This window comes from Pseudorca crassidens, chromosome 10, assembly GCF_039906515.1.
Source record: "Pseudorca crassidens isolate mPseCra1 chromosome 10, mPseCra1.hap1, whole genome shotgun sequence".
Lineage (NCBI taxonomy): Eukaryota > Metazoa > Chordata > Mammalia > Artiodactyla > Delphinidae > Pseudorca > Pseudorca crassidens.
The window spans coordinates 60663171-60688176 of NC_090305.1; the positions used below are offsets into that span (position 1 = coordinate 60663171).

Here is a 25006-nt window from a genome sequence, read left to right on the forward strand (position 1 = left end):
TACTAGCCATATTCATATTCTCTTCTGTGAATTAATTATCTGTGCCCTTTACCCATTTTTCTATTAGATTTATTGCCTTTTTTTTGAAACTTGAGTTTAAGAGACTTGCTTTGTTCTCAGTGGGCCCTCTTCCATCTGAAGTGTTTCTTTGGCACTAGGATATTTTCTTCTAATATATCTTTTTATTTCCTCCTCTCCATTCTCTGTGTTCTCTCCTCTGGAGCTTCCATAAGAAAGGTATCTGTGCTTGACTTTACACCTCATGTCACATAACTTAAAAAACAATGGCATCTTTCTTTTTTCCTAACACATTTTTAGGGAATCCCTTAGCTTGATCTTCCAGCTTACTAATTAGGTTTTCAGTTATCTATTTAGCACATCTATTGAGTTTTTAAAACTTTGTCAGTTATGGTTTTAATTCCCAAGAACTCTTATTATACCTTTTTCATACAGGCTTTATTTTTTAGGTGGATGTGATATTCTCTTCACTCTCTCTGGGATATTCATTTTAATTCCTTACAGTTTTCTTCTGTTTTGGGTAGTCTGTTTTCTTGGAGTCCATTCTATTTTTGTGCCTCTCTCAGGCTCTGGCTTTTCTGAAATATCTAGCAATTCTAACGTAGCTGTTAACATTGCAGATGACCATCTGGGCTGAACAGTATTGGCGGCTGGGGGACACTTCCTTACCCCCGTGAGAATCCCATTCCTCTGGCAGGGAATGCAGCTGTCGATACAGGAGCCAGCCTCAGGTGACTGCGTGTGCAGAGAGTGGTCAGTGGACAGTGGAAAGGAACCATTCACCGCCCTACAGTCCATCTCTAGCTCACTCTTTCACCCAGGTCACATTGCCTCTGTTCTGGAACTCTGCTGGGAAAATTCACTCTGTGATGATTGTGCATTTAGCCCTGTGGCATTACAGCTTCGTTTTAATTTCTTCACCAACTTGTTCTTATATTTGTCTTATGTTTCCCGGAAATTTCTTAATCTTCTGGACATTGATCCCATTCCTCCTGACTGCCCACAACCACGAGCACTCTTTTTATTTCTGAATTTCTTGTCATTTCAGTGGAATTTAGGGAAGAAGGGGGGTACACACCACTGTGTGCTTAGCCATGTTGAACTGTAAGACACTTATTCTGCACTTAGCATCATTTCATGAGAATGGTTGTCAGAAGGGAGTTAGTTGGATCAAAGAGCAGGAACATTTTTTGAGGTTGTCGATACATAGTTTAAACTGCTTGCTAGACTGAGGAGTACAACAGAGGGAAAGGACCCAGCTTGGGCAGAGAGAGAGCTGGGTTACAATCACAGTTCCTCCCCTTGCCAGATGTGTAAACTGAGTTAGGGAACCTCTCTGAACTTCAGTTTCCTCATCAGTAAAATGGGCATGATAATGGTACCAGCATTTAGGAATACTGTGAGAGGGCTTCCCTGGTGGCGCAGTGGTTGAGAGTCCTGTGCTCCGCAACGGGAGAGGCCACAACAGTGAGAGGCCCGCGTACTGCAAAAAAAAAAGAATACTGTGAGGATGACCTGTACGAAGCATCTTCCCCAGAGCCCAGCCTATAAAAGGTGCTCAATAAATGCTCTTAGTCAGCATTGTTTCAAATAAGTGGTTTGTCAGCATCAAAGAATTGTGGATTCAACTGGGTGTTTGGAAAAGCGTTCCCTTCTTGGTCATTGGCATTTCACGCTCTCAGCTTGGTACCTCCATCTCCAAAGAGAGAAGTCTCCTTCCTGCCTGCCTTTCTGTGAAGGCTTCTGTGAAGATTCACTGCTGTTTCGAAAGCCCTTACAGATGCTCCAGTGAAAATCCCTGTGCGTCCTTGGAGTCATCTTCATTGGAAGGATGGGTCCTGAGCCCCTGCCACCAGCTCCAGAATGAATCTCCGTGAGATTCTAAGCTTGGTCAAGTGTAAACTCCTGTGGAAGAAAATATCCGGTCCTTATCCTGGGCCAACTTCCAGAAAGGTAATTTCTTCCTCAGCTGGGACGTTGGGTCTTATGACTCCTTTTCCTATTTGACAACTTATTAATCAGAAATCTCCAGCAAACCTGCTCCAGGGTGGCGGGCTGAGCCCTCACCACGGCCACATGCCAGTCGAGGCTCAGGATGCCAGGAACCCAGTGTTTCTGCCCAGCCCAGACGAAGGGCGGCTCCTGTGAGAAACTCCAAAGTCACTGGCTCAGGGGTGCAATGGCCGGGGTCGGGGATGCAGGATGGCAAAGAGAGAAAGAAGTTTGTACCTGTAGAACCGAGGCAGTCCCAGTCCGGAGGTGAGCCAGGGCCAGCACTGTGAGAGGTCACTGAGGCGGGACTCTGGCAGACTGGGACTGAGGCCAAGGTGGGACGGGTGGGAACGGACGGGCAGGGGAGGGGAGAGCTCATTTGAAGAATAACAGGAAAGTTGTAGGGCGACCATGAGGCCTGCCAGGTTTTGTTTTTGTCTTGATTCAGTAAGCAGTCAACAAACAAACAAGGTGCAGGGCATGGACTGGACTGGGAACTGGCCTTTCTCAGTAAGAGTCACCACTATAAGAATCTCTTCCTTTCTCCCTCTCTCCTGGTCCCACTCACAGCAGGGTTGGTGGCCACCAAGCTGGAAAGGGGCAGGACGGAGGCAGGTAGGGCCAGCAGGAAATGCCTTCCGGAGGTCGAACAAATAGAGGGCATGGGGTGTGGGCGAGTCCCTCAAGGAGAAGGGAGCGTTCACTCACCAAAGGGCTCCTCCCCCATCCCTTTAGCTCCTCTCCCACACAACCGGCCCTTCCCTCTGCTCCCCAAAGGCTGTGTGCAGCCAACACAGGAGTCCCATCTGTGAGCCCTACTTTAGTAATAGGGTGACAATGACGATGGCTAGATACACCCCTTGACTTCTTGCTGGTGAGACAGAAAAGCGAGGCACAGAGAGACTGGAGAATGTGTTCAAGGGCACACAGCAAGGAGCGGGGAAGCAGAAGTCAAACCCAGGCGGTTTCTAGAACCTCTGCACAGTATAGGTGAAATGACCCCAGAAGCTCTAGAAGGAGTAAACGCCAAGGTTCCCAGAAGGCTCTCAGAGCACCCAGCACTGTGGGGAGGCAGCAAGTCCTATCGAGGGCTGGACTGGAAAGATGGTGAGCAGGTGTGAAGTCAGGAGCAGCCCTTGGGAGGTGAATTCTGGCTCCACTTCCCCGGTAAATCTCAAATGCTCCTCATGTTTGGGGAGATTAAGAGTAGAAAAAAGGAGAAGGAATGATTCTTAAATGCTGTCTGGACTCCCTTCTAGGTTCCAGCATCTCTCCCGGGTCCCTGCCCGATGGTGGAGGGCACCCCCCTCCTCCGTCGCTGACCTGCTTTCACGTCTGGGGTTTCCGGGTCTCCGCGTGCAACCTGCCCACCCTCCTGGGGGCTCCCTCTTCTTAGATCTGAATCCTCAATACAGGGACTTCTTTTGGAGAAACAGCTAGATTTCTTTCTGATTACAAGTAAAATGCATGCTAAAGGCAAAAAAAAAAAAAAAGAAATTAGGAAATGCATGAACATAAAGAATCTTTCAAACAGTACATTACAGGATAAAGAGCTATTCAGCCATAAAAAAGACTGAGGACTTTTGTGATATCTCAGTATGGACAAGATTCATAATTACATGAGAAAACTAAGGTGCTGGACAGAGTGAGAGCATTGTCGACTTGCGTCAAATTCTCCCAAAGGGAGCTCGGCCAACGGGTGACACGAGTTGCTCTCTAGAAGGAGAACCGGGTGGCTTGGAGGAGATTTGTCACTAGATAGCCTTCTAGAGCTTCTGATTTTTATGCCATGTGACTGTATTACTTTTTCAAAGATTAAATAAAGATCTGAAAAAGAACAGTTTATTATGTAGGACTCAGTGAAAATCACTCCCTCGATATATATCCTTCCAAATTTTATTTTCTGTACACACACACACGCACATTTTGTTTATTTCTATCATATTGAGATCATGCTACAATGAATTATAATCCGCTTTATGCCTCATTTACTATAGTGTGGATAACTTTCCATATTAGTATATATCAATCACATGGTTAATTTAAGCCGCTGCAGAGTGATTCATGATATACTTTTACAATATTTTTTATCTCATTCCCTATAATCTTTAACCGTTTTATTGACATGCACGTACCATAAAATTCATCCACTTTAAGTGTACAGTTCAGTGGGGTTTAGTATATATTCACAGAACTGCGCAAGCATCACTACAATCTCATTTCATAACATTTTCATCACCCCAGAAAGAAAATACACGCCCATCCTTCCCCTTCTCCCAACCCTAGGCAACCACACTAGTCTACTTTCTGGCTCTAGGGATTTGCCTATTCTAGACATTTCTTATAAATGGAACCATTTGTGTCTGGCTTCTTTTACTTACTACACTGTTTTCTAGGTGCACCCATGTGGTAATACGAATCCGTACTTTGTTCTTTTTGTTGATGAATAATATTCCGTTGTATGGATAGTTCACGTTTTGTTTGTCCATTCGTCAGTTGATGGACATTAGGGTTTTTTCTCCTTTTTGGCTCTTATAAATAATGCTGCTATGAACATTCACGGGCAAGTTTTTTTTAATAAATTTATTTATTTAATTTTATTTTTGGCTGCATTGGGTCTTCGTTGCTGCATGAGGGCTTTCTCTAGCTGTGGCGAGCAGGGGCTACTCTTCATCGCGATGCGCGGGGCTTCTCACTGCGGTGGCTTCTCTTGCTGCGGAGCACGGGCTCTAGGTGTGCGGGCTTCAGTAGTTGTGGCACACGGGCTCAGGAGTTGTGTCTCGCGGGCTCTAGAGCACAGGCTCAGTAGTTGTGGCTCATGGGCTTAGTTGCTCCGCAGCATGTGGGATCTTCCTGGACCAGGGCTTGAACCCATGTCTCCTGCATTGGCAGGCGGATTCTTAACCACTGCACCACCAGGGAAGCCCTCACGTGCAAGTTTCTTTTAACACGTTTTCAATTCTCCTAGAAGCGGAATGACTGGCCATATGATACAGCACATTTACCTTTTTGAGGAACCGCCAAGCTGCTGTCCAAAAGGGCCCCTCCATTGTACACCCTCACCTGCAAGGTACGAGGGTTTCAATTTCTCCATGTGTCCCCCAACTCTTGCTATTTTCTGCGGCTTTGGTTATAGCCAACCTAGTGGATGTGAAGTGGTATGTTGCTATGATTGACATTTCTCTAATGCCTCATGACGAGTAAGACACCGAGCGTCTTTTCATGTGCTTGATGGCCACTTGTATATCTTCTTTGGAGAAATGTCTATTCAGACGTTTTAAAATTGGGTTGTCTTTTTATGGCCGAGTTGTAAGAGTTCTTATATACTCAGGATACAAGTCCCTTATCAGATATATGATTGGAAAATATTTTCTCCCATTCTGTGGGTTGTCTTTTCATTTCTTAGTGGTGTCATTTGTAACAACAACAATAAAATGCTTTTATTTTAACGAGTCTAATGAATTGTGCTTTTTGTGTCATGTCTAAGAGACCACTGTTTGGTTAAATGTTTGGTATAATTCACCAGTGAATCCATATGGGCCTGGGTTTTTCTTTGAGGGAAGTTTTAACATTACTAATTCAATCGCTCTACTTACTGTAAGTCTGTTCACAATGTCTATTTCTCCTTGAGTTCGTCTTTCTAGTTTGTGTCTTTCTAAGAATTTATTCATTTCATCTTCGTTATCCAATTTGATAGCATACAGTTATTCACAGCAGTCCCTTAAAAACCCTTTTGTTTTTGTAAGGTCCATAGTGAAGCCCCACTTTCATTCCTGATTTCTGCTCTTCCTTTGTTCATGCTATAGCCCCTGTCCATTCCTCTCTCCTCTCCCCCCATCCCCAGTGTAGGGCCTGGACTCTGGAAGGTTCCACCCATTAATTGCCTTGTAATCCAATATGGTTAAGTGCCAATGGAAAACTGTTTTAGACCAACTCAGAAATGCAAAACCAAAACATCTTGGTGCGACCAAAATACTGCAGCTTTACCATCAGGGGTATCTCTGCTTGGTATCGTTGCTTGCACAGACCCAGTTTCCTGGGGTGGCATGGGTGACACTCTCATCCCAACAGGAATCAGTTTTTCTGTTTCCAAATGCACTTGAGAACCACTAATTCGGGACTTCCTTGGTGGTCCAGCGGGTAAGACTCCACGCTCCCAATGCAGGGGGCCCAGGTTCAATCCCTGGTTGGGGAACTAGATTCCATATGCATGCTGCAACTGAGTTCACAAGCCACAATTAAGAAGCCCACATGCAGCAACTAAAAAAGATCCCACGTGCCACGACGAAGATCCCACGTGCTGCAACTAAGACCCGGTGCAGCCAAAATACATAAATAAATATTTTTTTAAAAAAGAAAGAAAGAAAAGATTCTCAACATCTCTAATCATGAGGAAAATACAAATCAAAACCACAATGAGATATCACCTCACACCCATTAGGATGGCCACTATCAAAAAAACAGAAAATAGGAATTCCAAAGCAGCCGCACTAATAGAAAAAAAGAAAAGAAAAGAACCACTAATTAGGGACTTCCCTGGTGGCACAGTGGCTAAGAATCTGCCTGCCAATGCAGGGGACACGGGTTCGATCCCTGGTCCAGGAAGATCCCACATGCTGTGGAGCAACTAAGCCCGTGCGCCACAACTACCGAAGCCCGCACACCTAGAGCCCATGCTCCGCAACAAGAGAAGCCACCCCAATGAGAAGCCCGCGCACCACAATGAAGAGTAGCCCCTGCTGGCTGCAACTAGAGAAAGCCCGCGCGCAGCAACGAAGACCCAACGCAGCCAAAAATAAACACATAAAATAAATTTATGAAAGAAAAGAACCACTAATTATGTCCATCCTGCCCAAAGCTATTTGTTAGCTTTTTCCTTCTCCAGACTGAGAGATGGGCGGGAGGCGGGGATAACTTGGATTGCCTAAGGGGCATAGGACAGCCTGCCACAGCCCTGCCCAGACCCTGGATGCAACCCTCCACAGCTTCCCGGGGGCTGTCTCACCTTGAGTCATTGCGGAGACGAAGTGCAGGAGGACACCGCCTTACCTGCTCAGTGTGGGCTCCATCACAAGGTCCCGTCACTCAGGCTGTCATCCTGGCTCCGCCCCCTGGAGGAAGGGAGGACACCCTACAGCAGCCACCTGCCTCCTGCAGAATCAGCTTGGTCAACAGGAAGATGAGGGGTAGGACCAGATGGCCTGAAGACCAGCCCAGCCCCTTATGATCAGATTACCAGTGAACAATCTGAGCCTGGGGAAACTCCCCCTCCCCCAGGCAGCATTCCCTGGTTTGGTCTTGAGAGTCAAGCTGCCTGGGCTGGAATCCCACCTTCATCTCCTACGGGCTTGCATGTGGCCTTGGGCGAATTATTCAATCTCTGTTTTCTCATTTTCTTCATCTGTAGAATGGAGGCAATACTGGTATGTAGCCCAGGCAGTTGCTGGAGTGGTTGTGAAGGAGATGAAATATATAACATATATACAGCTTTCCAACTGTGCCTGGTAGACAGCAAGCCCTCAAAAAATGTTAGCATTAAAAACAAGTCTGCCCTAAACAGAGACACAGATGTAGAGAACAAACGTATGGACACCAACGGGGGAAAGTGGCAGGGGTGGGGTGAGGGGGTGGTGGGATGAACTGGGAGATTGGGACTAACATGTATAAAATGGATAATTAATAAGAACCTGCTGTATAAAAAAATAAAATTTAAAAATTTAAAAAAACAGGGCTTCCCTGGTGGCACAGTGGTTGAGAGTCTGCCTGCCGATGCAGGGGACATGGGTTCGTGCGCCGGTCCAGGAAGATCCCACATGCCACGGAGCAGCTAGGCCCGAGAGCCATGGCCGCTGAGCCTGCGCGTCCAGAGCCTGGGCTCCGCAACGGGAGAGGCCACAACAGTGAGAGGCCCGCGTACCGCCAAAAAAAAAAAAATTAAAAAAAACAAAACAAAAATACAAGTCTGCCCTTTTCGAGTTTAGCCAGTGCTCCTAGGCCTGCCCTCTGCAGCCATCAGCTGTCCCAGCAGCAGGAAATCTGCTGGGCTGCCATACATGCCAAGCACTGTGCCAGGCTGCCCATGACCCAGGGTAGGATGACGAGATGGACTGGGGGAATCCGAAAGCGCTGCCCCTGAACGGTGTCAAGGTAGGGGAATTCTGACCTGATCGGAGTCAGGAAGACTGGCCTCGAGGCCCCACCCTGCCACCTGCTCTCCTTGAGACCTCCGTGAAGGCAAGTTCCCCAACCTCCGAATGTCGATCTGTTCATCTTTCAAATGGGAGTAACAGTACCTACCACTGTGTTGGGGGAAGAGTCAACTGCTGATCCCTAAGACCTGACGAACACACCGACTGGCACTTACTAAGGACTCATTTCAGGTCATAAAAAGTTACCCTCCTGCTCTTACCTTTTCTCTTGTATTGTAAACAGCTCCGCTCCGCCCGCACCGGCCTGTTTCAAATAAAGAGCAGGCCAAAGTTTCTGTAAATTCGGTCCTGTTTGAAACCAAGGAGAGGTGACTTTGAGGTGATGCGACAAAGGTTCAGACTGGGTTCTGTTTTACCCAAACTGCCTCCTCTCTGGCTGATATCGTGATCTTTATTCCCCTCACACCCCGGAGCTCAGGCTGCGAGCTAAAATCAGAACGAGTCTAAGGTTTCTGGTCAACTCAGCCTGCGATTCTTCCACTTGTGATGCTGTCAGGGGTCTGTGCGTCATGAGCTGGGGGACCAAGCCTCCTGTGTGGTTGTGGTTGTGCTGACGCCCCTCTCTCCCCTCGGTGGCCCTGGGACCGCGGATGAGGGAGACGGAGGAAGTGAGCCAGTGCTCAGAGGAGGGTCACCTACAGCCACACAGACAGGACCCCACAAGGACCACCACTTTTCCTCCACAAAGAACCAGGCACCTTCCTCAGTGTAACCGTTTCCGGAATGCAAAGCAGCCCCTGGAGAAGGCCAGGGGCTGTGCCTCTGCCACTTCTCCAAGCTGGTGCCTTGCATCTGGCAGGAGAGGCAGCGAGCACAGCTGGCAGCCCCAAGGGGCACCGGGGCGTTCTGTGCCATTTGTACAGAGTGACGTTTCCAACTTGACTGCAAGCAGAATCTTTAATAACATATACATTTTCAGTGACTGAAGCCTTGCTCTTGCCAAATCCTAGCATAAAGCATGTTTTTACAGCTGGGATGATAAATCCCTGAAAGACGGCACTTACCATGGAAACGCTGACACAGCCTTTCATTCCCTTCACAGTGATTAAAATCCTCATTTCAATTTGTTTTTCTTTATTTTGAGCTGGAGTCATTTGCAACCCGCAGAAACATAGCTCCCTGCGGTAGAAAACTAAATGCTGCCCTCTGTCAGAAATAAGACGGAACTGTTCTTCATTCGCTGGAGTGCAGCAAATCTTGGCTTGGAGAATTAGGGCAACCCGGAAAAGCAGGCCTTCTTACTAATAATCTTACCAGCAAAGACATTCCTGCAGGACTTAACCTTGTTTCCTGGGGAAAGTGAGGCAGGGAAGGAAAGGCAGCTGAGAAAGCGTTTGTTATCAAACCAGAGGCCACTATGGGCAACTGGAGATTCAGCCCACTGGGGAATTCTGGGAGCCAGTGTGGACTTTGCACCTCAGTCATCCTGCCGGAGATACAGACGAGCTTCTCATTGGTTGCAGGCTGCTGTCCGTCAACTCTTAGGCACTTCTGGCCTCTCCAGGCAGAGATACAGATCTTGGTAGTTGGAGGGCCAGCCCTTGCCATGGTGAGGCCCCACTGGATACGGGCAGCCACTCTCCTTCCTGCTGCACCCACTCCCCATTGCTCCCTTTATTCTCCTTTGGACTGTTTCGTTTGCAGGGATATTTTATGCCCTTGGTACTCAGGGGCGTTTGTCTTCTGTTTATTCATGGCCTACAGTCTCTGCTGAAACAAACGGCTCAGTGATCCTACCAACCAGATGCCTCCGAAAGTCTTTCTCCTCTCCAGATCTCCTAATTGATAATAAAATCCATAATGGAGTTGGCCACCCTTCTTAATCCGCCGGTGAGACTGCAGCAGCGTCGCTGCTCTGAGAGCTGACACGGCCTCAAATTTCCCGAAATTCAGCCGTGCAGATGTCGCGAGAACGTGGCCTAACGGGACTGGGGCGTTAGTCCGATTCTGCGCGCAGCCCGGGCTTCGGAAAAGGGTTTTCCAAAACGCGTCCCAAAGACAATCAGTGGGCACAGATAGTCCTCACAAGAGGAGTTCGGAGGTCGGATACTGTCCGTAATATTGCTGGGTACAGCCCCCTGTTAAGGGTCAGACTACCCTCCAGTGTCTTAAAGGTTCTGAGAAGTACTGCAGGGAAGAAATCCAGTTAGCTTTAACTCAGTGTTTCCCAACTTATTTCATCACTAGACCTCTTCGTGATGAAGCATCCATTACCATCCTCTAGCACACTAGGTGTGCTACACGTAAAATGCCTTTATTTGTCCTTTCCCCCCCTTATCTTAATGAATTTTAAAGATATTTTTATTATACAAGCATTACATGTTCATTGCAGAAAAACAAAAAGTACAAATAAGCAAAAAGGAGCGAAGGAGGCACTGAGGCGTGATTACTGTGGTGGACATTTGGGTTCTCATCCAGCAGCGTTCCTTTGTGGGAAAGGGGTTTTGTAGCAAGAGTCAATCTGTGTTTCCCGGACTATGTTCAGTTTTATGACCCCTGATTCTAAGTAGCAGGTTTTATTTTTTTTAAAAACCGCATATTTCAGCCAACAATGGCCAAAGAATCTTTTTGAACTAGCTCCAAAACCACCCGTGGAGGAAAATTCCTTTACCATATGTTGCACCTTTCATGGGGAATGGCAGGCCAAGAAAATCGACAAATTGGCAGAAAGACGAAAAAAAAGTATAGTGATTTCTCAGCTATGTAAAAATATTTATGATAATAAACACCGGAATAAAATACACCCCAGAATTAGGAAGTTTATTTCTAGAATGTGGGCTCCACGGTGACTTTTACTTTCTTTGCTGTTGTAAAAGCAAAACCTAAAGGTAAGTATTTTTCAAAGTACCCCCCTGCACACACAAGGCCACTTTCAGGGAGGATTGAAGCAGAGCAGGGGAGGCTGAGTCTGGTGGGGGGCCCTCACCTGGGACAGGCAAGTTCTTGGGGTAGGGGCCCCTAACGTCTCTCCCACCTGAGAATCAGCAGGCTTGCTCCGGGTGGCATCATGTCCTTTTTGAGTCATGTTTGGGGGATAAAGCCAGAGGTCTAGCTGGTTGCACTGACCCTCAGAGCAGCCCTAGATGAGAAGTGCCTTTATTACCCCTTTTCACAAATGCTCCCTGAACATGTGAGCTCATGTCTACCCTAGAACTTTGCACTGGCTGTTCCCTCAGCCTGGGATACTCATCTTTCAGGTCTGAGCTCAAAAAGGGTCTATAAGGAACCCAAAAGCACACAGTACAGGGCTTGAGCCAACGTCTGCCTGACTCCCAATCTCACAGGCCTAAGTTGAGCTCCAGAAGCGTTTTCAGATGGTTACAGTTCAGAAGAGAAAATCCCTGCCCTAAGTTTGACATAGGAGGCCAGGTGCTACCCGAAGCCATGGGAGGACATCTAGTATCTAACTCCAGATCTCCTTTTTAAAAGAATGGCTTGTCTGAAAGGCTGAGGACAAATCTGATTCCATCTCTTGGTGGTTGGAAGGCCATTCTGGGGGTACGAGCTCCGTGTGCACAGTCAGGGGCCACAGCCCCCTGGCTTACTGCCCATCTCCTTTGCCCTCTCAGAGCAAGAGCCAGACGGTCCTCTGGGCTCTGTAGCCACACTGCATATGCTGCCAGCCCAGAGGAAGCCCGTCAAGCAGAGCCGGCCATCCATCGGCGACAGCTACCTACCACCCAACGCTCGCTGAGTGCCAACCAGGTGCCACGCTGGGTCCACAGCTGATGCGGAAGCACAGTATCCTCCTGCCTCGGGAGACGGGACTAGAGAACACGTGCTCGGGGAGGAAGTGCTTTCATCTGTGTCATGGTCTTTTGTCACCCCCCTCACGAGGCCCTCCCTGACCGCTGCCACTCTCAAAGCCCTGGTCCCTGTTTCTTTTTCTTCCTAGCATTTATCACGCCCTAGTGTTTGTTCTCTCTCTCCTTCAGAAGAGGCAGACATGTGAATCGTCTTGTTCCTCGTGATTCCCCAGCAAACAGAACACCGCCTGACACAGATCAATGCTCTAGAAAGACCCGTTGGTCGAATTTCTACCTGCCATTTCAGTAGGATGGGTGCGTATTGGAGCATTAAGAGTCCAGGTAGGTGCTCTGTAGGCACCATCACTCTGCCCTCCTCCGACATCACCCACGTTCTGCTTATGGACCAGTTCCTGGATTCCTGCTTTGTCTCAGCCTGGGAGACACACCTGACTATAGTAAGTCCTTTATGGGGTCAACAATGTATAATATATTCACAGTTTTAAAGCTCCTCCTGTAGGCCTTTACTACCCATCTTGGGTAGGTAATACCCAAGGCCCCCAAATCAGCCTTTGAACACAGAAAGCTCTTCTTTTTCTCCCCTTTTACTCCTGCCACCTTGGGGCTGCTGTTGCCCACAATTTATAACCGTTTCAGGAGGAAGGCGTAGTCTTACCTGGCCTGGCAGCTCCAGCACTTTGGCACTTCTGAGGAAAGATGGCCAGAAATAGAGTTGCATTTCACCCTCAGCATCCCATAGACTATGAAGATTTCAGTTTACCTCCAAGACAAACCAGGCACTGCCTGAGGGTCAGAGACTTGCCTGTGTGGCTGGATTTCAAAGGAGAAAGGCTGTGTCCGTGACTGAGAGTGGAGGAGACCTGTGGCCACTCAGATGAGAAGGACTTTCCGATCTCACCCTTCAGGATGCTGGCTTGGCTTCCTAAAAGGTGTGGAACTGAGCAGTGACACATCCTTCAGGAGCTTCTGTCCCATTCCTTCTCCCTGCATCTCTTGACGCTAGAAGTATCTGAAGTTGGAGTCTTGCCCTGAGGGGTAAGGAACCAGGTCTCTATTTGTCCTTTCAATCTTCTTCTGGGGCTCAGATTCCTTACAATGCAATGAGTTTGGGGTGATAAACTAGCCAAAATCACAAGGCTAATCGTGAACAAGTTTCCATAATATCTGTAGTTAAACTCTAAGGGCGTCTTGTCAGGGGCAGCCCGTTCCCCAGGTTTGCAGGTGATGATGGGCCATGGAGATCATCTGTGACTGTAGATGAAGAAGCTCAAGTCCACTAATGTGGCCTAAGACCCAGGATATGTCATATGCCCCCGGTGGGCCTCAGTTTCTTTATCTGTGAAATGTGGTGGCTGAACAAAATTACCCCTTCGGGCTCTGACACCCTCCCATTGGATGCCTGCCTCAGCCAACAGCTTATTCATCCTCTGAAGAATAAGCCTAGGGTTGCAGTGGTTGTAGTTCCACGGGCCGCCAGGAGATGGCAGCAGGCAGTAAACGGCAGGTGTTGGCAGAATTTGGGTAATGAGCACCCCAGACACAGAGAAGGATTTCCAGAGGAAAAAGAAGGAGGGCTGTGAACACCACAACTCTGATTGCTTCTTGTCAGAATGTGAGCTGGTGCATCTCCCACTGCTGTGTCCTCTGATACCTGATGGTCCCCTATCCTTGGAGATTCCAAGGTCCTTGCCTCCTGTAGAGGCACCTGGACCCCACGCCTCTTGCCTGTGCAGCCACTGGAGGCCGTGTGCCCCCTGTCATCCCGCCTGCTCTGGCGCCTGCACTGGTGTTTATCCTCACACCCACGTCCTCCAACCCATCACCTCATACTCCGTTTCAGCTTTGCCTCCCCCACCCCAGGGGAACAGGAACACGACTGAATACACCCCCCTGAGAGTGACCAGGTGCAGTCACAGCTTCCAAGTGAGGGCAGCTCAGGACTGGTGCTCAACTGTTGACTGAGGGTCTCATTTCTGGAAGCTGGAAGGGACTTCATAGATAAACCCACAGAGCTCTGTGCTCCTCCCACACCTTGTGCTCTGGGGTTGCAGCAAACAGACCCCTGGGGGTCCGTTTTATAAACATTAAAATCTTTTCTCACAACCTCTGCTTGCACTTCCTAACTGAGCCAGGCTTTCTCTCACCTCCAGGTCTCCGCACATGCGGCCCCTTCTCCCCGGAGGCCCCCTGACCTTCTGTCCCCTTGCCAGCTCCTTCTCGGGCTTTGGGGCTCGGCTTCCTAGGCCTACCCTCTTTGGGTGTTCTCCCATTCCTTCCCTGTTCGCCCAAGCCTGTGTTCAGATCCCGATTCAGTTAAAATAGCAGACACCCACGCTGACTGGCAGAAACAAACGGAAAATTGTTGCAGGGACGTAAGAGGTCTCTGAGTGCAGACAGGACGCTGGAGAATCAGCTGTGGGAAAAGGACCGCGGAAACAACCCAGGCATCCAGGCGAGATGCTGTCCCCAGAACAGGTGGGCTCCATCCATTGTCCCATGTCACCCCTCCAAGCTGCAGAGGCCTGGGAAAAGTACAACTGGTTTGGGCCACGTGACTGGCCCCGGGATAAGAGTGAACTGGGCCCCTGGGTTACAGCCCCTCGAAGACTGTACACCCCCAATGCCGTCATGACAAAGGGAGGCAACTCCAGGGTGCTGACTGGAAGGAGGAATGCGGAGGCAGGAAGGCACAGAATCTGCCACAGTGTCCTGCCTGTGTGTTCCCGTGGATCTGTGCCCACCCTGGGTGCAGCACTCACCGCACTGTGCTGTGGCGCACTGGGTACTGGCTCGCTCCTCCACTGGACCGTGAGCGCCCTAAGGGCAGGGAGGCTGTCCTGCCCAACTTTTCAGCTTCAGCGCCTGTGACTGTGCCTGGCACATGGTTCATGCTCAGTAGGTCCTGCATGAGTGGATGAGCGGGCAGGCGTGGTCTTTAGAACGCGTGGTCTGCAGAATCCCACCACCTCCTTGCCACTCTCCGAGGGTTACAGGCCCCTTCTCAGACTCGGCACGGCTCCTGGGATTCTCCTGTACTTCTGGGCCCAGTGACACATCCTGCTTTTTCAATCTTTGGTAGCAGCCATCATTCCATTCCTTGGGGATGTATGAAGTCTCCTTCTGCATCAACGATCAGCTCAGCCTCTTCTCATCACTTCTACAGCCAAGTTGACATGAGAAGTAGAACAACAAACCGGGGGCTGTTACCGAGCTTAGGCAGGCATGCTTACTGAACCATCTATCTTTTATCCCTGTTTCCCAGGGCTGCCATACAAAAGTACCCCAAACTGTGTGGCTTAAAACAACAGAAATTTATTCTTTCCAAGTTCTGGAAGCTAGAATTCCAAAATCAAGGTATCAGTAGGGTTCATTCCTTCTGAAGGGTCTGAGAGCCAGTCCATGCCTCCCTCCCGGTTTCTGGTGGTTACTGGCAATCCTTGGCATTCCTTGGCTTGTAGACGCATCACTCCAGTCTCTGCCTCCATTTTCACTTGGACTTCTCCCCTCCGTGTCTGTGTCTCTATATCCAAATCCCTCTTTCTGCTCTCTTATAATGACACTAGTCTTTGGCCTAATTTTGTGGGCTGTGGTTCCAATGACCATTTAATATTTAGACACTTTGTGGTACAATTTGGCCAGCTTGGTATACCCAAGTGCCACTGGGGGATTCCACTGATACCGTCTGAGGGGTCAGAGGAGTTTTCCCAGCCTCAGCCACCTGCTGCCTCTAGTTAGGGGAAAGGTGTCTCTGGCCTGCAGGGACAAAGATTGCTTTCTGGCACGTATGTCTGGTTGTTCCACCTTTAGTAATGCTAAGATCAGTGGATTCAGGTGTTATCAACCAATCTACATCTTATAAAGTTCCTTGCCAACATTTCACCCAATGGTTTCAGCAACCATTAATGATTGGTACCTAAGTACATCACTTTAAAAGGTTTACTAAATGTATCCTTCCATCTGCATCCATTAGCTGGAATTCTCTACAAAGAACTTTCATCATCTATTCGGTTACCCTGAACAACAGTTCATTCAGGAGAGACAGGACAAATGCTTTGATTCCTTCCCTTTCTTTGTTGGGAACCCTAGCAACATTCAAAGATTGATGAGTAAAGGTTTCTTCTTGTAAGTATCATGATAAATTGATGGATTTTAATTCAGTCAACTGTAATTTCAGTCTATTGCATTAATTTCTTATGTAAAATTGTTCCATTTTTAGCCAGTGGGAGACCCTCAAGTTGACCCCTGGGTGCCTTTGTTATGGTTCCATTAATATTTGACAGCTTCTTCCTTTTCCAGCATAACCACGTGCCCCGGCATCATCTGGCGCATTTTCTGCCTCTCGTGTGGAAGCAACCATTTCTCGAGGAAATGGTTTGAGTGGGAAATGGTATTTGGAGACTACAATTCAGGCATGAAGGCCATTTGCTGCTACTAGACCTTGGCAGCAAATAAAGCTAGGAAACGCATACTTCTTTTTAGAAAGAAACAAAAGAAATGCTGTAATGAGTTACTGATATTTCCTATTTAAATTTAATATCACAGTGTCTTCCCATTACTTCTTCGATTGTATCTCTTTCTACTTACGTCCCACCCCCAGCTTTTTATGCCTCCTGATTTTGGTTGTATAGACCCAAGTCCTAAACTCAAGTGGGTTCAGATCTATCCTGTACTCCCCTCATCTTACTTTCCCGTCTGGGCACCTTCCAGTTCTGAAACGTAATGAGAAGTCTGATATTTCCCCCATTAAAGCTTAGGTAGAGGAAATAAGGTGGACTTGAGGGGATGTGGTGAAAATCTTCCTAGCAGGGACCAGCTCAAGGTCACTGAACCACTGGATTCCCTAACACCAACCCTTCCCTGCAAACACTCCCAGCCTTCCCAGGAAATAGCTCCTGGCAGAAATGCTTCCCCAGGGAAATCACAAGCAAAAGTAATTAAATGAGAATGGTAGTTAAGCGCATATCATGAGAGATGCCATTTCCGATAGTCCCCTGAGACAAAGCTGAGTGTTCCTCCATTCTTTCTTTTAAAAAAATCTGATCCAGGTTAAATTATGTTCCATGGCAACTTATGTCAATGGTGTTGTCATGGTTACAGGTGAACCTGCAAGTGAGCTGTGACAGCCTGGGCTCTGAGCTCTTAGAGCTGCATGTCTTAAAGAGACATCCATCTGTTTTCTTGTCCAGGCTAGAAAGGTAATGAGAATAAGTACCATTTCTCAGCAAGGCGTAGCCTGTGGACCAATGCAGGCCAGGGAAAGGTGGAGCCAAGGGCTCTTCATAATAAACATTCTCCTCCAGCAGCCAGGGTGGTGTCCCAGGACACATCATACGAGTTCCCCACACCTTCGTGTGCCCACATGTGGGGAATGGGAGAATTCACTGTGTGAGCAACTCTCCAGCGGAAAAACCACGAGCCCCTCCCAGGAATTCTCCTTAGATGCAAGCTAAGCAACAATAGCTCCCTTCATCTTTGACAGCGCTGTCCAATAGAAATAGAATGCAAGCCACCAATGCGGGCTACACACTTCATTTTACATTTCTAGCGGCCACATTTTTAAAAAGTTAAAAGAAACAGGTAAACTTAATAATTTATCTTTAACCCAAGTATCCAAAATACCATTTCAACACGTAACTAATACAGAAATTAATGAGACATTTTATATTCTTTTTTTCATACTAAATCCTTGAATTCTGGTGTGTACTTTACCCTTAAAGTACTTCTCAATTCAGATGCTAAATTCTCATTGGAAATACTTGATCTAGATGGTGATTTCGTAAAATTTACAGTTGAAATGGTCAAGTCACATACTCAAGTTAATCCAAGCATACTTTTAAAGTTTTTAAATAACAAATTGAGTATGTTTTACTACAATGAGGCACCACCTCACCGAGGTACCACGGTGAGAATGGCCATCATTCAAAAATCTACAAATAACAAATGTTGGAGAGGGTGTGGAGAAAAGGGAACCCTCTTGCACTGTTGGTGGGAATGTAAATTGGTGCAGCTACTATGGAGGTTCCTCAAAAAATTAGAAATAGAGTTGCCATATGATCCAGCAATCCCACTCCTGGGCATGTATCCAGATAAAACTATAATTCAAAAGGATATATGCACCCTTATGTTCACAGCAGCACTATTCACAATAGCCAAGACATGGAAACAACCTAAATGTCCATCAACAGATGAATGGATAAAGAAGATGTGGTACATATACACAATGGAATATTACTCAGCCATAAAGAAGAACGAAATAATGCCATTTGCAGCAACATGGATGCAACTAGAGATAATCATACTAAGTGAAGTAAGTCAGAAAGAGAAAGACAAACACCATATGATATCACTTATATGTGGAAATCTAAAATATGACACAAATGAACTTATGTACAAAACAGAAAGAGACTCACGGACATAGACAATAGACTTGTGGTTGCCAAGGGGGAAGCGGGGTGGGGAAGGGATGGATTGGGAGTTTGGGATTAGCAGAGGCAAACTATTACATATAGAAGGGATAAACAACAAGGTCCTACTGTATAGCACTGGGAATTATATTCAATATCCTGGGATAAACCATAATGGAAAAGAATGTTAAGTAGAATATATATATAGATATATGTAGAACTGAATCACTCTGCAGTACGGCAGAAATTAACACAACATTGTAAACCAACTATACTTCAATAAAATAAATTTTTAAAAAACAACTTGAGTATGCTTTAAATCTTAAGTTTAAATGAACTAAAATTAAAGAAAATTTAAAATCTCGCTCCTCGGTCTCACCAGCCACATTGCAAGTGGTCAGCAGCCACATGTGGCTGGTCATCACCACATGGGACAGCAGGGATCTACGACTGCTACTCAGTATGGTCCTCAGCAGCATCAGTATCATGTGGGAGGTTATTAGAAATCTAGGCGTTTGGGACCTGCCACAGAGGCACTGATTCAGAATCTGCACTTTCACAAAATCCCCAGATGATTCTCAAGCACATTAGTTTGAGAAGCTCTGCTAAAGGGATACAATCAAAACTCTTAATTTGGTTTTCAAGACCTTTGGTTTTCAAGACCCCTGCCTCCTTTTCCACTCTCATCTCCCCATCCCTCAAACCCTACCCCCATCAAGCCTTCAGGTGAAACAGCAGGCCCTGGTCCAACACCTTGATGTCTTACGAGACACCCTGAGTCAGAAGCACCCAGCTAAACTGTATCCAGATTCCTGACCCATAGAAGCAGTGAGATAATGAATGTTTGGTGTTTTAGGCTGCTAACTTTGGGGGTAATTTGATATGCAGATATCAAATACAACTGGCGATATGAGGACCCCTGCCTACTTCTCCGGACTCATTACTCCCCACTTTTATCCTGTGCTCCAGCCTTAACAACTTCTCCCATTTCCTAACAACCTCTTTGCTCTGACTCATTGGCAGGTTTTGGCATTCTCTGTTCCTTCTTCCCGATACACTCTTCTTCACCACCATCCCCCAACTCTCTTCATCTGTCCAATTCCTACTCATTATTCAACTCTCAGCTTAAACATCACTTCCTATAGGAGTCCCTCTGGGAGCACATCCCTGAGCTCCGGGTCTGGGTTAGTGCCATCATGATGCCCATCACATCCTGTGTTGTATTTGCTTATTAGCATCTGTCAACAGACCCCAGTAGACAGTGATCTCCACCACGGCAGGGACCACGTCTGTCTTGCTCACCATTGTACTGTGTGCCCTGAAGCAGGGACAGGGTCTGGCAAGTAGTAAACAGCCAATAAATATTTGTTGAGCATTGTTGAGAACTAGGAAAAGAGACTGTAAAAAAACTAAGAAGGACTGGATGACAGAGGACGGGCTGGAGTCACTGGCCCCAGAATAGTAATAAACCAACGACCAAGGAGACAGAAGCTCAAAATATTTCTGAGGGTAGAGCTCATGAGATAGGAGTTCATGGGGTGTAGTTGTTAGTAAGGCAGTTGAAACTGTCCTCTGAGGTTCAGATGGAAAAGGGGGGTTCTTTCCGTGGATCCCCAGAAGTGAGAGAGGATTTAGCTTAGGCCTGGTGTGGAAGCAAAATGCACTAGGAAGAGAAGGCAGAGAAGCAAGGCCTGGGTGTTTAGTGTGGTCAGAACGGGGGAGGAAGGTTGTAGGGCAGAACCTGCGGGCTGCTGTCCTTTGTTCTGAACACTTGCTTTCTGAGGTATGATTGCTTCTCCTAAGCCCGGAAGACTGGAGCCTCCTCCTGAATCTCTCCAGGGATTCTGAGCCAGGTGGAATGAAGACAGGGAGAGTGGAAGATATCTGGGGAGATCAAAAAGTAGAAAGAGAAAATGAGAGAGATCGGTACAGTTGCTGCTGAAGAAGAGGGTCCACTGAGATTGCTGGGAGCGGGGGAGGCGGGGATGTACTTGTGTTTTCACAGAATTTTCAAATAATTAAGAAAAACAAACTACAACCAATCACTACTGAACATGAAAATGCTGGAGGAGAGCAAGATATTTGTGTACCCTGATTTGTAAATTCTGTGTGCACGCTGATGAGCACAAACAACCCTGTACAGGCAGTGAGCACCAGCTGGCTGGAGCTGGCATAACTCATTGTCCTTGACACTGAGCCATAACGAAATGTGTCCAGATCTTCTTCAATTTATATTTTCTACCTTGATGAAAATGGTGTGATTTGTATATTGTTGCAGACCAAATCACAGAGTAACTTACCACTCATTATTGGCATGGTTGATTTCATACCACTTTTACCCCACCTTCATGCAATTAGAGCAATTAGAGTGGTGTTTGTCTTCTAGGAAGTTGTCCCCACCCTGGATACCTCCTTCCTTCTCCCCTGATACTACATATAGCCCCACATATTTAAGTCAAAGGAAAATCTATCTGCCTGGAAGGAAGTGGAAGAGAAGGAGCCAGGAGTAAATTGACGAAGAGACAGGAGGACAAGAAGCCACTTTGTAATTGCTGCATTATTCTCTTGGTTGTAAAGAGAAATCATCCCCTTTAAAATTGCCTGTGCTGCTCTGCGGAGGACGGGTTAAAGGAAAGTAGTCACAGGAAAGGGCAAGAACCTCAGGGAAAAGCTTCTAGACAAGCCATCCCTCTCCCCGTCACCCATCTGTCCCTGGGGGTACCAGCTGAAAGTTACCACAGAGAAACCAGAGTGGAAACCCCAGCAGGGGCCAGTCCAACTCTCTTTGTTTGCCCACATCAGTGGGTCTCATCCCCCGCAGCACGTTAGAAACACCTGGAAACCTTGGGGGACAGAAATGATCCCAGACCAGAACAGTCAAATCAGAATGTTTGAGGGAGGGTAGGGCCCAGATATGGGTATTTTAAAATGTGCAACCGCTGTGCTGGACCAGTGGTTCTCAAACTTAAATGTGCATCAGAATCACCCAACAGGCTTGTTAAAAAAAAAAAAAAATAGAATGCTGTTTACCAGAGTTTCTGATTCAGTAGCTCTGGGATGGGGCCCAAGTGGTGGTGCTGCTGCTGCTGTTTGAGGACAATTCATTGAAAACCATTCTCAGAAAGATTCTTCCAGCATCCAAGACCTTTTCCCTCTGACCTCGCCTTGCCCCTCACCTCCCACTCTGTTTCTGTGGTTACAAGCTCCTGATCACTGGCTTCTCCATGGATCTGACTGTAATTTGACTTCCCCAGTTTCATCCTCAGCACACCCTCCTTCTTTCCTTTCCATTAGCCTTAACCTCACTGGACCCCAGACCAGCCCAGGGATACTATTCCGTCATCAGCCCACATGACTGGAGTTTCTACTGTGGTTGCACGGATTCCTGCAATGGAAAGGAGGTTTCAGATGGGAGTGGCCTTTAATTGGGTGTTCACATCCCTATCTTGTCACAATGTTACAACATTCTCATATATTTCTGGTTACACTATTCCCAGAAGGCAAAAGCATTTGGAAAATGTGCAAACCATTTCTGCGTTCTTAACATGTGTCATTTGCCCAAGCTTTATGACCCAAGTCCAGTTCTGTCTATCACAGACCTCAATTTTCTGATCCATAAAATAGGGGCTTGGACTAAAAGCACTACTAAATTCTCTTTAAGCTCCATAAAATAATTTCCCTATGATCTAAAAGAGTGAGCAATTAGCTCACATTACTAGTATAATTAGACTCACCCTAATGTAATAAAATATATTAATCTTGAACAAGATTTCTTTGTTGCACCCATGGCAACAAAGAAAATCATGGGCTTATTAAAACTAGAAAACTATAATTTAAAAGTGTCTGCATTCATCTTGAAGGCACTTAAAGGAAAGTGGTTTTGGCCAAGGCAGATGAGTCAGCAACCTCATTGCAATCTACTTGTGATTCCCGTGAGAATTGCTGTCATTTCCCAAATACTCTTCTTACCAAGACACTCATGACCTATTGGCAAGTGAAAAAAAGCAGGTTCCAAAACAATACGCACAGTGTGACCTCACTTTGCATACTGATGTACCCATGCGGGGAAAACAGTCTGGAAGGTGATACAGCAAAAGGCTAACTGTGGTGCTCTCCGGATGATGAAATTAAGGGTAATTTTAAATTGTTTTAGCTTATACTGGCTTTTACTTTTGCCCACAATGAACATATTATTACTGCCTCAATAAAGGAAACACAAAAGGTTTTTCAAAAAACCTATTATTTCCAAACTTGTACATCCTGAGTAGTATAAGCCTTGTGGAAAGGAGACTGTGTCCCAGGGGTCATTTTATCAGCAGAGCTCCAGGGGTCCTCAGCAAGAGCAGGTTCTGTTCCAGGATGGTGGGGAGGGCTGTGTGCGAGCCAGTATTGCCTGCCCAACCCGCACCCACAGCGTCTGTCTACAATGCCTGCCCCACGCACCCCAGAAAAACAAGGGATGATTCCCCCATGTTTTTAGGCTTCTGTATATGTAGAAACTTTGATTAGATGAGGGAGCTTTTCCTGCCTTTAATTATTATGGCATCCATAAATCTTTTAAAACACTGTTTTCCATAACTAAAACAAGATGCACTGAGTTAAGTGTAGAGACTTTGAAGAATATAAAAAAGAAAGTGGTATAACTTTTTGCAGTGGTATATCTTTTTCACTCTTTGTACTTTCTTGTAAGCAGCATGTAATTAAATTTTATTTTCCTTAATCCAGTCTGATCATCTTTGTCTTTTAATGAAGACATTCATACATATATATATATATACACACACACATATGTAATTTTAAATTAACATTTAACTCAAACTTTTAATTAAATTTTTTTAAATGTTTAAAGATGTCTTTTGACTTCCACTATTTATTTTGAGAAGTCAGCTGTCATTCTTTTTTTTTTTTTTTTTTCCTTTTCCTTGCGGTACGCGGGCCTCTCACTGTCGTGGCCTCTCCCGTTGCGGAGTACAGGCTCCGGACGCGCAGGCTCAGAGGCCATGGCTCACAGGCCCAGACGCTCCGCGGCATGTGGGATCCTCCCGGACAGGGGCACGAACCCATATCCCCTGCATCGGCAGGCGAACTCCCAACCACTGCGCCACCAGGGAAGCCCTGTCATTCTTAACATTACTTTTTTCAAGGGAATGTGTTTTTTTTCCTTTGTCAGCTTTTAAGGTTTTCTCTTTATTTTTTTATTTTTTTAAAGGAGTTGATTTATTTATTTATTTTTGGCTGCACTGGGTCTTAGTTGCTGTACGCGGGCTTTCTCTAGTTTTGGCGAGCGGGGGCTACTCTTTGTTGCAGCGCACAGGCTTCTCATTGCGGTGGCTTCTCTTGTTGTGGAGCACGAGCTCTAGGTGCGCGGGCTTCAGTAGTTGTGGCGCACGGGCTTAGTTGCTCCACAGCATGTGGGATCTTCCCGGACCAGGGCTTGAACCCACGTCCCCTGCATTGGCAGGCGGATTCTTAACCACTGCACCACCAGGGAAGCCCTCTCTTTATTTTTGCTTTACAGCAGTTTTACTATGATTTACCTATGCATGGTTTTCTTTGTAGTTACCCTACTTGGATTTCATAGAGCTTCTTGATGCTTCTCATCTAGTTTGATGTCTTTTATCAGTATTTTTGGTTAAATACTTGGTTATTTTCTCTTCAAATATTGTTTCGGTGCCATTCTGTCTCTCCCTTCCAGAGTTCCAATTACATATATGTTAAACCTTTTGCTATATCCCATATGTCTCTTAAATTTCTTCTGCATTTTTTTTTCCTTTTTTCATGTTTCATCTGGGTATTCTCTACTGGCTTACTATTTACTATTTCTCTCTTCAGATATCTCTAATCTGCTATTAAACCTACCCTTTAATTTTCCTTTATTATGTTTTTTTAATCCTAGAATCTCCATCTGACTCTTTAAAAAAAAATACATTTCCTTGATAAAACTTCACTTTGTCATCTATTTTCTTAAACATAGTATTCACAGGAATTTTAAAGACCATGTTTGATAACACTAATATCTGAATCACCTCTGGACCTATTTTTTTTTAATTTATTTTATTGAAGTAGAGTTGATTTACAATGTTGTGTTAATTCCTGCTGTACAACAAAGTGATTCAGTTATACATATATATATTTTTTTCATATTCTTTTCCATTATGGTTTATTACAGTATATTGAATATAGTCCCCAATGCTATACAGTAGGACCTTGTTGTTTATCCATTCTATATATAATAGTTTGCATCTGCTAATCCCAAACTCCTAATCCATCCCTTCCCCACTCCTCCTCCCCCTTGGCAACCACAAGTCTGTTCTCTATGTCTGTGAGTCTCTTTCTGTTTTGTACATAAGTTCATTTGTGTCATATTTTAGATTCCACATATAAGTGATATCATATGGTATTAGTCTTTCTCTTTCTGACTTACTTCACTTAGTACGATAATCTCTAGTTGCAACCATATTGCTGCAAATGGCATTATTTCGTTCTTTTTAATGGCTGAGTTGTATTCCATTGTATATATGTACCACATCTTCTTTATCCATTCATCTGTTGATGGACCTATAGGTTGTTTCCATGTCTTGGCTATTGTGAATAGTGCTGCTATGAACATAAGGGT

The 25006-nt window shown here is 46.1% G+C and overlaps 1 protein-coding gene across 7 annotated transcripts in view; it reads right to left on the reverse strand.

Annotated features, from left to right (window-relative positions):
* POMGNT2 (protein O-linked mannose N-acetylglucosaminyltransferase 2 (beta 1,4-)) overlaps positions 1–25006 on the reverse strand; it is a 51823-nt gene that overhangs the window by 1424 nt on the left and 25393 nt on the right. The window contains exons 2-6 of one of the 7 annotated variants that reach the window (XR_010946943.1): positions 9224–20274; positions 8420–8507; positions 7016–7121; positions 3334–3480; positions 196–1923 (exon numbers count right to left, since the gene is read on the reverse strand). The gene's annotated coding sequence lies outside the window, so the exon portion shown is untranslated. Of the gene's footprint in view, positions 1–195; positions 1924–3333; positions 3481–7015; positions 20275–25006 lie in introns of those variants that run through there. The other 6 variants (XR_010946942.1, XR_010946938.1, XR_010946941.1 and 3 more) reach the window with 6 other exon arrangements.